Here is a 17,687-nt window from a genome sequence, read left to right on the forward strand (position 1 = left end):
GGGACTCTTGGCCATAATTCTCCAATGACTTCTCTGGCACAAAGCAACTCCAGGAATGCAGTCAGGTCTGTGACTTCAGAACACCGAGGTGACCCAGAGCCACTCTATCCTAAGGGGGGGGAAACGGTAGCATGGTGGTAATGTTACTGGGCTAGTAATCCACAGGCCTGGACTAATGATCCGGAGACATGAGTTCAAATCCAAATTTAGTTGAATTTAAATTCAGTTAATTAAATAAATCTGGAATAAAAAAGCTAGTATCAGTAATGGTGACCATGAAACTATCGGATTGTCATAAAAACCCATCTGGTTCACTAACGCCCTTTAGGGAAGAAAATCTGCTGTCCTTACCTGGTCTGGCCTATATGTCACTCCAGACCCACAGCAATGTGGTTGACTCTTAGCTGCCCTCTGAAATGGCACTCAGTTGTAACAAACCGCTACAAGAAACAATAAGAATAAAACCGGATGGACTACTCAGCATCGACCTCTGCACCAGCTACAGATACAACAACAGCACACCCAGCCCAGTCGACCCTGCAAAGTCCTCCTTACCAACATCTGGGGACTTGTGCCATAGTCATACTCACAAAATCACACCTTTCAGCCACTGTCCCAAACTCCTGCATCACCTGGGTATGTCCTATCCCACCGGCAGGATAGACCCACCAGGGGTGGCGGCACAGTGGTATACAGTCGAGAAGGAGTGGCCCTGGGAGTCCTCAACATTGACTTTGGGTCAAGCATGGGCAAGGAAACCTCCTGCTGATTTCCACTGACCGCTCTCCCTCAGCTGATGAATCAGTACTCCTCCATGTTGAACACCATTTAGAAGAAGCACTGAGAGTAGTAATGGCATAGAATGTACTCTGGGTGGGGGGCTTCAATGTCCATCACCGAGTGGCTCGATAGCACCACTCCTGACCGAGCTGGCCGAGTCCTGAAGGACATAGCTGCCAGTCTGGGCCTGCAACAGGTGGTTCTTATCGTGTCCATGGACAGTCGATACATAGCCCAGCCAGAACTGGATACATTTTTGCGCCTTGTTGTTGGATTCGGCAAGATCTGCAACAGTGCAGGGTTCCTCTAACGATGGGCATTGCAGGAGATGTTGCATAGTCTGTGCCTCAGTTCCACATTCATAAGTTGTCGGGCTGGTTGAATATCCCCATTTGCTTAGTGACACCTTTGAGCAACCTACACCGGTCCTAAGTCTGTTAAGGCACTTCCAGATTGCCCAGTTGCAATTAGCTCCTGGGGGAAGGCTTTCATCAGGTAAAATTTCCATCGCTGGGGGTTGTTCAAGACTGGCGAGCCGGTCTTTCCACAAGGCGATGCGGGCTTCAGATGAGGTTGATTGTAATGGAACAACACTGTTCATGAAGCTCTTCCTTGACTTTAGGCGGCTGGGTGTAGGTGTATGACAATGCAGAGGGTGCCTCTCATCTGATGTCTGACGGAGTCGCTCTTTCTTGCTGGCTACCGTTCTTCTTATATCAGGGGGAGCGATACCCGCCAGGATATATAGGCTGTTGGTTTTAAGCAACCTGTGATAAATCGGCAGCTTGCATCCATCTTCTTGGCATGAGTAAACCTTTCCCATGCAGGGCAGGCGTATTCGGCAGTGGAATAGCCAAGAGCAAGTGCTCTGGTTCGCAATGTTTTCGGGCTTGCTCCCCATCTTGTGTTAGTGAGCTTATTCAGGATGTTGTTTCGTGTGCTCACTTTTGCCTTTGTCTTCTCGATGTGGTTCTTGAAGGTGAGGCATCGGTCAAGGGTGACTCCTGAGTAGATAGGGTGCTCGCAATGCGTCAGTGTTGCTCCACACCAGGTTACTTTCAACTGGCGTTTGGCTTCACGGTTTCTGAGGTGGAATGCACAAACTTGCGTCTTTGATGGGTTTGCGCGAAGGTGGTTTTCTTCATAGTAGGATTTTAGTCCCTCCAAGGCCTCAAAGCGTTTTCTCCATGGTGTTAAAATCAGTGCTTTGGGCAGTGACACAAGTCATCAGCATATATAAAACGGCGTGTGACACCGTCTATAGTTTGGTCATTCGTGTAGATGTTGTACAGCAGCGGTGCAAGCACGCTTCCCTGAGGAAGACCATTCTTCTGAATACGCCACCTGCTGCGCTTCCCACCTAGTTCAACATAGAACCGGCGATTCTGAAGCATGCTTTCTAACAGCTCTGTTAAGTGAATCTCTTTTGTCATCTCTAGAATCTTGCAGAGGAGACGTCTATGGTTCACTGTATCGTATGCTGCTGACAGGTCTACAAAAACAGCACCTGTTACCAACCCTTGCTCAAAACCAGCTTCGATGTGTTGTGTGAGGTTGAGCAGTTGGCTTGTTGTTGATTTGCCGGGGCGGAAACCTGCTTGCTCTGGAATGATCTTCTCATCTACAGTTGGTGCTATCCTATTGAGTATCGGGCGTTCAAACAGCTTATAGGTGTGGCAAAGCAGTGAAATTGGCTGAAAACTCTTAGGATCTGAGGGATCTTTTCCAGGCTTTAATAGTGCTATTACATGTGCCTTCTGCCAGATATTAGGTGGCTTGTGTGTTGCCAGACAGTGGTTGAACAATTGTAGGAGCCACTTCTTTGCTTGCTGTCCAAAATGCTTTATCTGCTCCGTTGCTATGTTGTCAAGACCAATTGCTTTCCCGTGTTTTAGATTAGATGTACCAGTTTCCAGCTCTTCCATGGTGAATGGTCCAGTGAAGCCAGGATCATCGCTGTACTTCTTCCTATCTAGTTGCGCTCTTGGTTGTTTCTTGTTGATTTTTCCATTTAGGAGCAACTGGTGTGCAACTTGGTTAGCAGACACATTTGGATGTTGGGCAGCTTTCTTGGGATCACCTCCAAGTTTGTGTATGAGACCATGCCGCCTTGCTGTTTTTTGTAAGATCTGTTGTCTCTATCAGGGTGTTCCAGGTGTTTTGACGTTCTTGAGAGATACTTAACATCACCCTTTCACTGGTAGATATTGTTTCCTCTGAGAAGGGGTCAGATTCAAACATTGAGACATACTCCCAGTAGAGTTCAGCATTCTCCTTGGTGAGACCAGGGATGTTGTGTACTCTGCAACCTCGGGGGATCTATCTTCTAGCTGTTTTTTGGACAGCTTTTGCAAAGAGGTTGTAGTGCTCAGGTAGTGGTTTAATGCGTTTAACCTTGCGGTCAAGTGCTCGTGTGAAACCGTTCCAATCGGCCTTCTTGAAGTTGAAGCGCCTTTTGAATGGTATGATGGTTGGTAACACTGCTGCATTTACCTGGATACCAATAGGACGGTGTTGTGTCTGTGGTATTGGGTCTGTGACAAGCTTCTTGCAGAGGCCAGCGATGTCGTTGCTGGCAATGGCAAGATCTGGATTATATCTACACTTCCAGCGGGCACTGTGGAAGGAGGCTGGCAATTTAGGATCGTGGATGAGACTAAGCTGGTTAGCGTCCATCCATTCTTCGACTGCTTCTCCATCGTTGTTAGTCTCCTTGTACCCCCATTGGGTACTGTGGCTATTAAAGTCTCCAATGATGATCTGTGGTTTATTGTGCAGGTTGGGTACAGGGTTAGAGAAGCTGAAATCTGTGCCAGGTGGCTTGTACACTGAGGTCACTACTACTTTGCTCAGCTCTACGGTTAGATTTTCGATGTTGTCCTCCTCTGTTTTAGAAGTGGCTTCTACAACTGAACCAGCTCTAACAAATACAGCACTGCCATATTGTCGATGAGGCCTTTCAATAGCCAGGACCATTCCTGGTATTTTTGGGCGGTGGTTCTCACTTCCTCTGTGTCTCCTGCAGGCAGAGGACATCACACTCCAACTCATTGCATAATGTAGCGAGGATGTTTTGTTTAGCTATAGAGAACCCTTCAACATCAGCAGATATAACAGTCAATGCCGGTCTTGAAAAAGACCCGTGCTTCTGACATCGACAACTACTTCCGTCTTCAGGCATGATGTTGGTACTTGATCAAATTAGCGGTACAAAATCGATGTATACACTACTTGCTGTGCGTGGTGGTGGTAGAATTGGTTGAAACAGCGCCGCGACGTGAACGCTTCTACCTTGACCCCCAACAGGTGGTGATAGAACCAACACGAGGGAAAAGCCTACTTGACCTCGTCCTCCCCAATCTGCCTGTCGCAGATGTATCTGTCCATGACCGCATTGGTAGCAGTGAACACCGCACGGTCATTGTGGAGGCGAAGTCCTGTCTTCACACAGAGGACACCCTCCATCGTGTGTGTGGCACTACCACTGTGCTAAATGGGATAGATTCAGAACAGATCTAGCAGCTCAAAATTGGGCATCCATGAGGCACTGTTGGCCAGCAGCAGCAGAATTGTATTCCACCACAATCTGTAACCTTATGGCCCGACATATCCCTCACTGTACCATTACCATCAACCCAGGGAACCAACCTTGGTTCAATAAGGAATGTAGAAGTGCATGCCAGGAGCAGCACCAGGCATACCTAAAAATGAGGTGCCAACCTGGGAAGCTGCAGCACAGGGCAACATTTTTTTTAAATATTTGTTTTATGGTATCTGGGCGTCGCTGGTAATGCCAGCATTTATTACCCAACCCTAGTTGCCCTTGAGAAGGTGGTGGTGAGCCGCCTTCTTGAACCGCTGCAGTCCGTGTGGTGATGGTACTCCCACACTGCTGTTAAGTAGGGAGTTCCAGGATTTTGACCCAACGACGATGAAGAATCGGCGATATACTTCTAAGTCAGGATGGCGTGTGACTTGGAGGGCAACTTGGAGGTGGTGGTGTTCCCATGTGCCTGCTGCCCATGTCCTTCTAGGTGGAAGAGGTCGCGGGTTTGGGAGGTGCTGCCGAAGAAGCCTTGGTGAGTTGCTGCAGTGCATCTTGTAGATGGTACACACTGCAGCCACGATACGCCGGTGGTGGAGGGAGTGAATGTTTAAGGTGGTGGATGGGTGCCAATCCAGCGGGCTGCTTTGTCCTGGATGGTGTCGAGCTTCGAGTATTGTTGGAGCTGCACTCATCCAGGCAAGTGGAGAGTATTCCATCACACTCCTTACTTGTGCCTTGTAGATGGTGGAAAGGCTTTGGGGAGTCGGGAGGCGCGACACTCGCCGCAGAATACCTAGCCTCTGACCTGCTCTTGTTGCCACAGTATTTGTGGCTGGTCCAATTAAGTTTCTGGTTAATGGTAACCCCCAGGATGTTGATGGTGGGGGATTCGGCGATGGTAATGCCGTTGAATGTCATGGGGAGGTGTTTTGGCTCTCGCTTGTTGGAGATGGGCATTGCCTGGCACGTGTGTGGTACGAATATTACCTACCACTTATCAGCCCAAGCCTGAACGTCGTCCAGCTCTTGTTGCATGTGGGCATGGACTGCTTCATTATCTGAGGAGTTGTGAATGGAGCTGAACACTGCAGTCATCAGCGAACATCCCCATTTCTGACCTTATGTTGGAGGGAAGGCCATTGATGAAGCAGCTGAAGATGGTTGGATCTAGGACATTCCCCTAAAGATCTCCTGCAATGATGTCCTGGGGCTGTGATGATTGACCTCCAACCACCACAACCATCTTCCTTTGTGCTCGGTATGACTCCAGCCAGCGGAGAGTTCTTCCCCCCCGATTCCCATTGACTTCAGTTTTACAAACATAGAAACATAGAAAATAGGAGCATGAGTAAGCCATTCGGCCCCTTGAGCCTGCTCTGCCATTTAATGAGATCATGGCTGATCATCCAAATTCAGTACCCTGCCCCTGCCTTCTCCCAATATCCCTTGATCCCTTTAGCCTCAAGAAATATATCCAACTCTTTCTTGAATATGTTTAATGAACTGGCCTCCACCGCCCTCTGTGATAGAGAATTCCACAGGTTCACCACTCTCTGGGTGAAGAAATTCTTCCTCATTTCAGTCCTAAATGGCTTACCCCTTATCCTTAGACTAGGACACCTGGTTCTGGACTCCCCGGCCATCAGAAACATCCTTCTTGCATCTAGTCTGTCCAGGCCTGACAGAATTTTATAGGTTTCGATGAGCTCCCCTCTCAATCTTCTAAACTCCAGTGAGTATAAGCCCAATCGAGACAATCTCTCCTCATACGTCATTCCTGCCATCCCAGTTATCAGCCTGGTGAATCTTCGCTGCACTCCCTCCATGGCAAGAACGTCCTGCCTCAGGTAAGGCGACCAAAACTCCACACAATACTCAAGGTGCGGTCTCACCAAGGCCCTGTACAACTGCAGCAAGACATCCTTGTTCCTGTACTCGAACCCTCTTGCTACGAAGGCCAACATACCATTTGCCTTCTTGACCGCCTGCTGCACCTGCATGCTTACCTTCAGTGACTGGTGCACAAGAACACCCAGGTCTCTTTTGCCCTTCCCCTTCTCCCAATCTATTGCCATTCAAATAATCTGCCTTCCTGTTTTTGCCACCAAAGTGGATAACCTCACATTTATCCACATTATAGTGCATTTGCCATGTTTCTGCCCAATCACCCAACCTGTCCAAATCATACTGGAGTTTCACGACATCCTCCTCACAGCTTACCCTCACACCCAGCTTTGTGTTGTCTGCAAATTTGGAGATATTACATCCAATTCCCTCGTCCAGATCATTAATATATATTGTGAACAGCTGGGGTCCTAGGACCGATCCTTGCGGTAGCCCACTAGTCACTGCCTGCCACTCGGAAAACGACCCGTTTATTCCAACTCTTTGCTTTCTGTCCGCCAACCAGTTCTCTATCCAAGTCAATACCTTGCCCCCAATCCCATGTGCCTTAATTTTGCACACTAATCTCTTATGTGGGACCTTATCGAAAGCCTTCTGAAAGTCCAAATACACCACATCCACTGGTTCTCCCTTATCTATTTTACCAGTTACAGCCTCAAAAAATTCCAGTAGATTAGTCAAGCACGATTTACTTTTTGTAAACCCATGTTGACTTTGTCCGATCCTGTCACAACTTTCCAAGTGCTCTGCTATTACACCTTTTATAATAGACTCTAGCATTTTCCCCACTACCGATGTCAGGCTTACCGGTCTATAATTCTCCGCTTTTTCCTCTACCACCTTTTTTGAATAGTGGGGTAACATTAGCTACCCTCCAATCCATGGGTACTGTTCCAGAGTCTATCGAGTTCTGGAAGATGACCAGCAATGCATCTACTATCTCTAGGGCCACTTCCTTAAGTACCCTGGGATGCAGACCATCAGACCTTGGGGATTTATCGGCCTTCAGTCCCATCAATTTTCCTGACACCATTTCCCTACAAATACTGATTTCTTTCAGTTCCTCCCTTTCATCAGACCCTATGTTCCCTGGCATCTCTGGGAGGTTATTTGTGTCCTCCTTTGTGAAGACAGAACCAAAGTTTGTATTTAGTTGGTCAGCCATTTCCTTGTTTCCCATTACAAATTCCCCCGATTCTGACTGCAAGGGACCTACGCTTGACTTATCCAATCTTTTTTTCTTCACATATCTATAAAAGCTTTTACAGTCAGTTTTTATGTTACCTGCTAGCTTACTCTCATATTCTATTTTCCCTTTCTTAATTAATCCCTTTGTCCTCCTTTGTTGAATCCTAAACTGCTCCCAATCCTCAGGATTATTGCTTTTTCTGGCCAATTTATATGTCCTCTCCTTGGATCTTATGCTATTCCTGATTTCCCTTGTTAGCCACGGTTGAGACACCTTTTATGTTTAATTTTTATGCCAAACTGAGATGAACAAATTCTGTAGCTCATCCATTCGGTCTTTGAATGTTTGCCATTGCCTATCCACCGTCAACCCTTTGAGTGCCATTCCCCACTCAATCCTACCCAACTCGCTCCTCAGACCATCGTAGTTTCCTTTATTTAAATTGAGGACCCTTGTCTCTGAGCCAACTACTTCATTCTCCATCTTAATGAAGAATTCGATCATATTATGATCGCTCCGACTCAAGGGGCCTCGTACAACAAGATTGCTAATTAATCCTTTCTCGTTACATAATACCCAGTCTAAGATGGCCTGATCTCTGGTTGGTTCCTCGACATATTGGTCCAGGAAACCATGCCCTAGACAGAAGCCTGCTTTCCCAAGGTTGCACTGCTCCAGATTGGAGCTCCGGCCATTCTGAAATCACAGTTACAATTTCTTTCTGTGGAAACCTTCCAGGACATTGCCATTATTGATGTTTTGAAGTATCTGGTTGACAGGAAGACACAATCTGGCAGGTCTCTGTGGTGGTGAAATGGTGCTGCTTTTTAAGTCATTTTTCAGGATATGTTGTTCAGTATAAAATTTGACACTTGCAATAAAAAAAACTCTTCTTGCCCCCCCCCCCCCCCCCCAAAGGCCAAACTGGCTTACTGTTTAAGGCAACTGAGAGTGAAGGCTTTAATACTGGCTGTGGTCTGAGTTGAAGTGGATTATCAGTAGTTTGGTAACCCAGATGATTACATTGGGTTCTATAAGATTTTGACCCTGTCAATATATTAAACTGTGAAACTTTTTCATTTTGTGCTGTATAAATATGTTGTCCATAGAACTAATAACTTTGGATTCTGGGGTATGCAATCCACGTTGTATTATAATACCCATAAACTACTCCCTCTATAAACTTCCAGTGGCTCTTCCAGACATCACTCTGAATGATGTCCCATATCCCACTACACACCCTGTCGATAATTCTACATTTTGCTGCTTTGTTCTATTTGCACTAGTTTCAGACCAAGGGAGGAAAGGTGATCAGTATAAGATACCACCCACATACCTAGCAGCTGAAACCACTCGTCTGCAGTTAGGTCCAAGACCTCTAATGCACTGCACCACTCAATTCCTGCTAAGTTATTAATGAAGGCTAGGTATAAGGTCCCTGAAATGGAAGTGTGTGTGTGAATTATTAAAGGTGTTTCTCCTTTGAATATAATGCTGACTGTATAAGATCCTCTTTCCTAAAGTCCATCTGGCAAACTGGGTTTGTCTGATTTGCCAGCCACTTAGCCAGTTATAAATAATGTCATACAGGATCATTGCATGAAATATTTCAGCGCAAGCAACAGAAAACCTCATTCTTCTGTATACGATTTGATGTCCATTAGAGTCCATTGAATTTCAGTGACATGGGCTCTGCTTTAAATGTACCAGTAATAGGTGTATGACAATTTGCCAGATTGAAGTTTGGTGAAGAGCAATGCATTCCCTCCTCTTATGTCCTCTTTACATGGCAATGCTCCTTTTGACTGAGGGAGCCCAATGACATGAACAATCTGGCTCTACCATTAGAGGCACCAAAAATTCCTAGGCACTTGAAACCAGCACAGTTGCAAACTCTCAGTAGAATGTAATTCATATAGGGTATTAATTTGTAAGCCTCTGTTCCATGACACATTCCGCTTTTGTTTAAAGAAACAATTGAATGGGGGTGGGGTGGGATATGGCTGTCTAATTTATGTGAGCAGTCTACTTTCAATCTCACTTACAAATACATGTGGCATAAGTTAATTCAAACAGTGTAATACAAGATATGTTTGCATAGTTTTACTCTAAATATCTTCAGCATTCTGAAGATCATAAAACTGGTTTCCACTTTCTAATTGAAAGGGAGAGGGGTTCCGTAAGACTCAGATGGTTAAGAAGATTAAAGCATCATGTGATGGTGTGCTGACGGTCCCAGGTTCAATCCTTGCACTGTGCTGAGTTAGTTGGCTTTGGCATTCTTGGGCTGAGGAGGGAATAAACAGCCAGGTTCCAGTTCTTAATTACCGTCCTATGACTCATAGAATTATTATAGAACTAGCTGGGGAGCCCCGCGTTGCGAGGGCATTGGGGCGCGAGGGCAATTTTGGGGCGCTTGGTCTCCCTGCCCCTGTGTGTCCCCCCTCTCCCTGTCATGTCCTCTCCCTGTCCTATCCCTCCCTCCCCTCCTCTCCCTTCCCTCCCTCCCCTCCCCTGTCTCCCTCCCTCCCTCCCCTGTCTCCGTCTCCCTCCCTCCCCCTACCCTCCTCCCCTCTGTCCCTCTCTCCGGCCCCTCCCCCTGCCTAGCGCCTGAGGTCCGGTTCTGAGTCCGGGATGGACCGGAGCTGAGGTCCCCCGCGTATGGCGCGGCTGATGGACGGCCGCTGCGGGCGGGTGGCGCGAGCCCCCCCCCCCCGCGATTTCCCGAGGCGCTCTCTTTCCCCCCCCCCCCCCCCGCGATTTCCCGAGGCGCTCTCTTTTCCCCCCCCCCCCCGCGATTTCCCGAGGCTCTTCCCCCCGCGATTTCCAGTTGAGCCGCCTCTCATCCTTCTTCATCTAACTCTACCAGTATAATCCTCTTCCCTCTATACGATTCACCTCAACTACTCCATGTAGTAGCGAGTTCCACTTTCTCGCCACTCTCTGGGTAAAGTTTCTTCTGAATTCCCTATTTGATTTCTTGATGACTATCTTATATTGATGGCCTCTAGTTTTGCTATTCCCCACAAGTGGCAACATTCTCTCTGTGTCTACACTGTCAACACCTTTCATGATTTTAAAGACCTCCTATTAGGTCACTCCTTAGCCCTTCCTGCTAGAAAGTGTGTGTGTGGACATTGTATCAGGACCAGATCAGGTTTGGTGCTGATGCGTTCCATGGATTAATAGCCAGTGTTAACTGCCTAAGCTTACACGTTGAGAACAATCACTTGGGTGAGGTATAGAAGGTCTCCAGCACCCAGGAAAGGGGAGGACAGAAATAAAGTGAAAATTGAAGGGGGAGAAGAAATTCAATAAAAGGATGTTCAATCCCTATATAGGTTGAGTATAGTCACTAAGACTCAAATAAATCTAGTCAACGTGTTGAAATGCATCATCGTATCTCGGTTTGTGACACTGAAACACTTGCTGAAGACCATTCCTGGGCATCCTGTATATTATAATCTTATTTCTTGTTAACTGGAAATAATTTTTACAGTTACAGTAAAATTAGTTAGTCCTTCTGTGTGGATGTTGTCTCATCTTGGTGAGAATGGCATTGTCATCAGTGTCCACAAAAAGCCACTGTCAGCCAAAGGAAAGAAACCACGACAGAATGTCCCAGCACCCATAATAAAACGAATTCCCTGGAGCAGCCAAGGGCTTGTACTGTTTAGAACAGAGAGATGAAGTTTATTACTTGATATTATCTGTGCTCCTTGATTAGATTACTGGCTTCTAAGCCTTTTCTGGATTGTTACTCTTGTATTAGTTAGTGATCGAAAAAGGCAGACACAGGCAGACCAGGCTGCCAAGAGAGGACAGGATATGCTCTCACTGCAGTCAGGGAGTGGTGGAGACAGAGATGCACTTCCTCACAGCTTGTGGAAAATATCAGGGCATCAGGGAGAATTTCTACCAAAAATTCTCACAAATATGCCCTGATTTCAGAAATCTGAATGACAACCAAAAACTCCCATTCCTACTGGGAGAGGAGAGAAGCTGTATAACACTGGCGGCACACTATGTTACAGCTTGCCATGAACAGAGGGACAACCAGTAAACTAAGAAAAGAATATATATAAACAATGCGAATGTATATTTATACACTCAGGGATATACCTGTTTATACACTGTATGAATAGAACTGCGTTTATGTGCTAAACCATAAATGTATTTTGATGCTTTGGCAACATAAGATGTAACTTATCATGCCAATAAAGCGATTTGAATTGTGAATTGTAGTGAACGCAGTAGAAACCCAGCATCAGCGTTTTCATTAAAACTTGACGAATTTTTCAAAGTTGCACGCTATTATTTTTCTTCCAAATTTATCCCTTTCTCCCCTCCTACTTGAAGTCCCAAGTCTTGCTAGGATGTGCTTCCGTGGGTACTGGCAATGGCAACTCTCTGGTACCTTGTTCACGCTGCCATTCTTCATATGAGCCAAAACTGAGATTGCCAGCCGACTATTTGACCATGGAAGATGTCACAACCCAGCCCGATGCTCTCCAAGACTGATATCCACGCTTGCGCATTTCTCCCCTCTAGTCTAGGCAAGCTTGGCCCCTTTTAGAGTCTAGCTGTTGCCTTGCGTGAGTTTGATTAAGTCACCACAGAATAATATTGAACTAGTACCACTGGGGTGGCTTTGTATGGCAAAGCGTTTAGAATCTACAGCGTTTCCACCCCCCCCTTTTGACCAGTACAGTATGTTGAAGCTGTATAATTTTGGGACAGATGTGATTCCATATAGATGATCAAATATTTCCACAGATGAAGATGGTGGAATAAGGATACTGTTATGCTTCAAGGTAGCAGTGAGCCAGTATTCTCCTAAATTGTTTATTCCTGGATTTGTGAAGAAAACAAATTAATATGTGATTGGTAATTTGACCTGTAGAATCATACAGCACAGAAGGAGGCCATTCAGCCTGTTGTGCCTGTGCCAGCTCCTTGAAAGAGGTATCCAGTTAGACCCACTCAACAGCAACAACCTGAATTTATATGGTGGCTTTAATGTAGTAAAACGTCCCAAGGTGCTCCTCTTTTTCCCCATAGCCCTGCAAATATTTCCTTTTCAAGTATACGTGCAATTCTCTCAAGTTATTATTGAATCTGCTTCCACCACCTTTTCCGAGGGACTGCCTAAGAAGAGGAGAAATCACCTGATGGACTGATTCCATTATTATGTATTGTGTGCTCAGTATCTTACTGTGTTGAATTTTTATTTATTTACCCTATAAATAAATTGGACTTGTAGGCCAAGATTTCCCTATTTCGGCGTGTCCAGTGCGGCTGGGGTCGGTGGTGGGTCCTGACCACTCTGCTGCCTCCAGCCCGCTGTCCAATGTGATTTTACATTGGGCTTGTTGAGCCCGCCCAGTGCGTTTGCTGGCCAATTGAAGGAAGCGGGTTTGATAACGTCACTTGACGCAACAGCAGCCGGTTTCCTTAAAGGGGCCATGCGCAAATTTATTTTGACAGTTTTGCTGTCTGTTCTACAGCATTGAGGTGCTGCAAACACTGACGAGCACTGCCCAGAGGTGCACGGCTGCACCCAGGCTCTCCCATGACTCCCTCCATATACTTTTCGAGGGAGTCACAGCACGCGGGGAGGTTCTCCTCCCTTCCAATGGGCGGAAGCGACCTCCCCAGAAGATCAACGCAGCCTGATTGCACAGGAAGACGCAAGCAGGGATGTCGTCAGGAGGACCAGGCTGAAGCGGCGCAAACCTTTCAATGCTCGCAGTAGATCACGAAACGTTACTGCAAAGCCACACTCAACCTCATCCTACTGTGCCACTTATCACGTCTCCATCACACTGCCTTCCCTATCCTACCTGCACATCCTTACTCACACGAACTTAGCTTGCACCTCCACCCATCCCCCTCTATCTACTTTATCACTTCCCCATCTCGCTCAGCACCCCTCACACTCGCCCTCACCCTCATCCTAGTTCACAATCATACCAACTAACAACACAGAAGGGTGTTTTAGCTAATGTTCATGTGAAGTTTCTGTTAATGTGCTGTCAAACATTGAAATCTGTATTTTCAACACTGCGTTCTTGGACAGATTTGGCTGCACCTTTGGAAGTGGCTTAGTGAGCGGTGAGACATAACTCTACCCCCCTCCCAAATGGTGATGAGTGTGAAAGGAATGGCTTGGGCATTATAGGGATGCTTTATGGTGTTGGTATGGGGTGGTGCCAACCAGGTGCATCATGTGGCAGCCAGTGTGTACAGCGTCAAGTAAAGTAAATCTGGCCATGGTGAGGCCATCCCCGGCCTCCTGGGCAGCAGTGTGGTCGGGTGCTGATGCCCTGTGTCCTGTGCCGCATCAGTTGATGGTGTTGTTGGTGTGCCTGGTGTTGGGGCTGATCATGGTGGGATTCTGAGGACCAAGGTGAGATAGTTTTAAGGGTACCGATGCTGATGGAATAGATGGCAGGTGAAGTTGAGATGACAGAAGCGATCTGTCAATGGTGAGAGAGGTTGTTCCAGTGAGGTGACACTGGATACAGAATTTACTCAACACTTGCAACCTTCATAAAACTCAGCCTGTCTTCCAAATGCAGTAAGCAACAGCTTCTGAGCTTGGAAAGTGAACAGCTGTGAGATGGGAGCTTTTACACCACATTTGCAGCTGTCAAGTAAAGAGATCATTTCATGGTGACACAACTCCTGACCTCCTTACCTGACGTGATCTTCGAGCAGCGTGGAACCCATGGGTGACCTCATAATAGTATGGTGAGCTCAAAATACTTTTTAAGTGGCTCTTAAGGTCCTAATGACCTAATTGCCTCCCCCGCTGCTGCGTGTCAGGCCTGTTCAGCATTGACAGACCTGACATCTGGGGAAAGTCTCATGGCGGTGGATTGATAGCGGGTTCCTGACCCGCTGTCTTTTTTTTCCACCCGACCTGGCACCAAATACGCCAGCTGACCACCCCCCCCCCCCCCCCCCCGCTGAAAAATTCCCCCATAGTTTGTTTGTACATATTGGTCTGATGGTTTGGAATTTGAATGAGTCAGGAGAACACAATTGGCATCCCATGTGATCTCCAGTGGTCAATAGAGCATTTACAGTGCAATAGTTAATCCTGTTCCATTTCAGTATATTTAAGGGTGCAGCTTCCAGTTCATAGGTCTGCAATTGAAATTGCCTCTGTTGCTCTCTTTCCTCCCTCACTCCACCATTTCTATGTCCGAAAATCTAAACCTCCCCCGAGGCTACTTGACTTTAAACACGCATCTTTCTCCAGTTCTCCTTGTGGTAGCAAGTTCCACATTCTAACCTCACGCCATGCCCGTAGCATGCTCCTCCTGCATTATGTGGGAAATCAGGGGCACTTCCTGTGTCCCTGACGACCATGTGTGCGGGAAGTGTCTCCAGCTGCAGCTACTGACAGACCGCATTGCAGTGCTGGAGCTGCGAATGGATACATACTGGAGCATTCGTGATGCTGAGCACATCGTGGATCGCACATTTAGGGAGTTGGTCACACCGCAGGTAAAGGCTGCACAGGCAGGAAGGGAATGGGTGACCGCCAGGCAGAGTAGTAGGCGCAGGCAGGTAGTGCAGGGGTCCCCTGTGGCCATCCCCCTTTCAAACAGATATACCACTTTGGATATTGTTGAGGGGGATGGCTTATCGGGGGAAGGCAGCAGCAGCCAACTTCCTGGCACCATGGGTGGTCCTGCTGCACAGGACGGGAGGAAAAGAGAGGGAGACCTATAGTGATAGGAAATTCTACTATAAGGGGAACAGATGGGCGTTTCTGCGGCCGCAAACGAGACTCCACGATGGTATGTTGCCTCCCTGGTGCAAGGGTCAAGGATGTCTTGGGGTGGTTGCAAGGCATTCTGGAGGGGAGGGTGCACAGCCAGTTGTTGTGCATATAGGTACCAACGATATAGGTAAAAAATGGGATGAGATCCTAAAAGCTGAATATAGGAAGTTAGGTAAATTTTAAAAAATAGGACCTTAAAGGTTGTAATCTCAGGATTGCTACCAGTGCCACGTGCTAGTCAGAGTAGAAATAGAAGGATATTTCAGATGAATACATGGCTAGAGGAATGGTGCAAGGGGGAGGGATTCAAATTCCTGAGACATTGGAACAGGTTCTGGGGGAGGTGGGACCAGTATAAACTGGACGGTTTGCACCTGGGCGGGACCGGAACCGATGTCCAAGGGGGAGTGTTTGCTAGTGCTGTTGGGGAGGGTTTAAACTAAAATGGCAGGGGGTTGGGAACCTGTGCAGGGAGACAGAGGAAAAGGAAACCAGGATAGAAACAGAAGACAGGAAGGAGAAAAGCAAAAGTGGAAGGCAGAGAAATCAAGGGTGTAAATCAAATAGGCCACAGTAAATAATAATTCTAAAAGGACTAAGAGTGTTAAAAAATCAAGCCTGAAGGCTTTGTGTCTTAATGCGAGGAGCAAACATAGAAACATAGAAGATAGGAGCAGGAGTAGGCCATTCAGCCCCTCGAGCCTGCTCTGCCATTCAATGAGATCATGGCTGATCATCCAAATTCAGTACCCTGTTCCTGCCTTCTCTCCATATCCCTTGATCCCTTTAGCCTTAAGAAATATATCCAACTCCTTCTTGAATATATTTAATGAATTGGCCTCTGTGCCTTCTTTGGCAGAGAATTCCACAGGTTCACCACACTCGGGGCGAAGAAATTCCTACTCATCTCTGTCCTAAATGGCTTACCCTTTATCCTTAGACTGCGATCTCTGGCTCTGGACTCCCCGACCATCGGGAACATCCTTCCAGCATCTAGTATGTCTAGTCCTGTTAGAATTTTATAAGTTTCAATGAGATCCCCTCTCATTCTTCTAAACTCCAGCGAGTACAAGCCCAATCCTTTCAGACGATGCTTGCGCCTGCGCTCACTCGGAGGTCGAACTCCAAACCATCGTAAACACCTTCACTGAAGCTTATGAGAGCATAGGCCTTACACTAAACATCCGTAAGACAAAGGTCCTCTACCAACCTGCCCCCGCCACACTGTGCTGCCCCCCGATTATCAAAATCCACGACAAGGCCTTGGATAACATGGACCACTTTCCATACCTCGGGAGCCTACTGTCAACAAGGGCAGACGTCAACGACGAAGTCCAACACCGCCTTCAGTGTACCAGTGCAGCCTTCGGTCGCCTGAGGAACAGAGTGTTTGAAGACCAGGACCTCAAACCTGGCACTAAGCTCATGGTCTACGGGGCAGCAGTGAGCTACACCTACCTTGGTCTAACTATTACAGCATCAGGGAGCTTCAGCATAGCAGTGAATGCACTAAAAGAAAAAGCCCGAAGAGCCCTATATGCAATAAAAAGAAAATTCTACAACATCCAAATCCCAATCAAAATCTGGCTCAAAATATTTGACAGCATAATCCTGCCCATTGCACTGTACGGTAGTGAAGTATGGGGCCCGCTAAATCATCAAAGCTACACTAAATGGGAAAAACACACAATAGAAGCCCTACATGCAGAATTCTGCCGAAGCATCCTTCGCACCCAAAGAAAAACGCCAACAAATGCATGCAGAGCCGAACTAGGCAGATACCCACTGATAATAAACATCCAAAAACGAGCACTAAACTTCCTAAATCACCTCAAATCTAGCTCCCCAGACACCCTTCATTTCAAAGCCTTTCAGACCCAAGAGCTAAACCCAGAAAAGAGTCCCGAGTCAGCTGCTACTGAAACTAAGTACTCAGCCGGACCCTGACCAGCCCCAGACCAACACAGCCGTCCAAACACCAATCCGAGTGAACCAAATCATTAAACAATGCAAAGAAACCTACCTGGAACATTGGAACAAAATAACCGAAAGCCAAAGCAGATTAGAATGTTACTGGGCCCTAAAAAGAGAATATAAACTGGCAGATTACCTCACGACCATCAGAGACACAAAACAGAGACAGACCCTCACCAGGTACAGACTAAGCGACCACCAACTGGAAATTGAAAAAGGCAGATACAAGAAATCCTGGCAGCCTAGAGAGAATAGAATATGCGATCAATGTCTGGCCGGCGAGGTTGAAACAGAAATGCATTTCCTCCTAAAATGCGAAAAATTCAACACATCAAGAAACATATTATTCAACAAGCTAAGCCAAACAACCCCAGATTTCAAGGAATTGGATGACCTGTCAAAATTGAGATTAGTCCTAGGAGGAGGAGACAGACCATACCTTGGGGCCAAATATGTAACAACATGTCACAACCTGAGGACTGTTTAAAATTAAGACT

At 46.8% G+C, this 17,687-nt stretch overlaps 1 protein-coding gene across 3 annotated transcripts in view; it reads left to right on the forward strand.

Annotated features, from left to right (window-relative positions):
* Positions 1-17,687, forward strand: part of tjap1 (tight junction associated protein 1 (peripheral)) — a 105,456-nt gene that overhangs the window by 15,579 nt on the left and 72,190 nt on the right. The gene's annotated exons all lie outside the window — the stretch shown is intronic.

This window comes from Somniosus microcephalus, chromosome 9 (genome assembly GCF_052327205.1).
Source record: "Somniosus microcephalus isolate GS21.2 chromosome 9, FLI_Smic_1.0, whole genome shotgun sequence".
NCBI classification, from domain to species: Eukaryota; Metazoa; Chordata; class Chondrichthyes; order Squaliformes; family Somniosidae; genus Somniosus; species Somniosus microcephalus.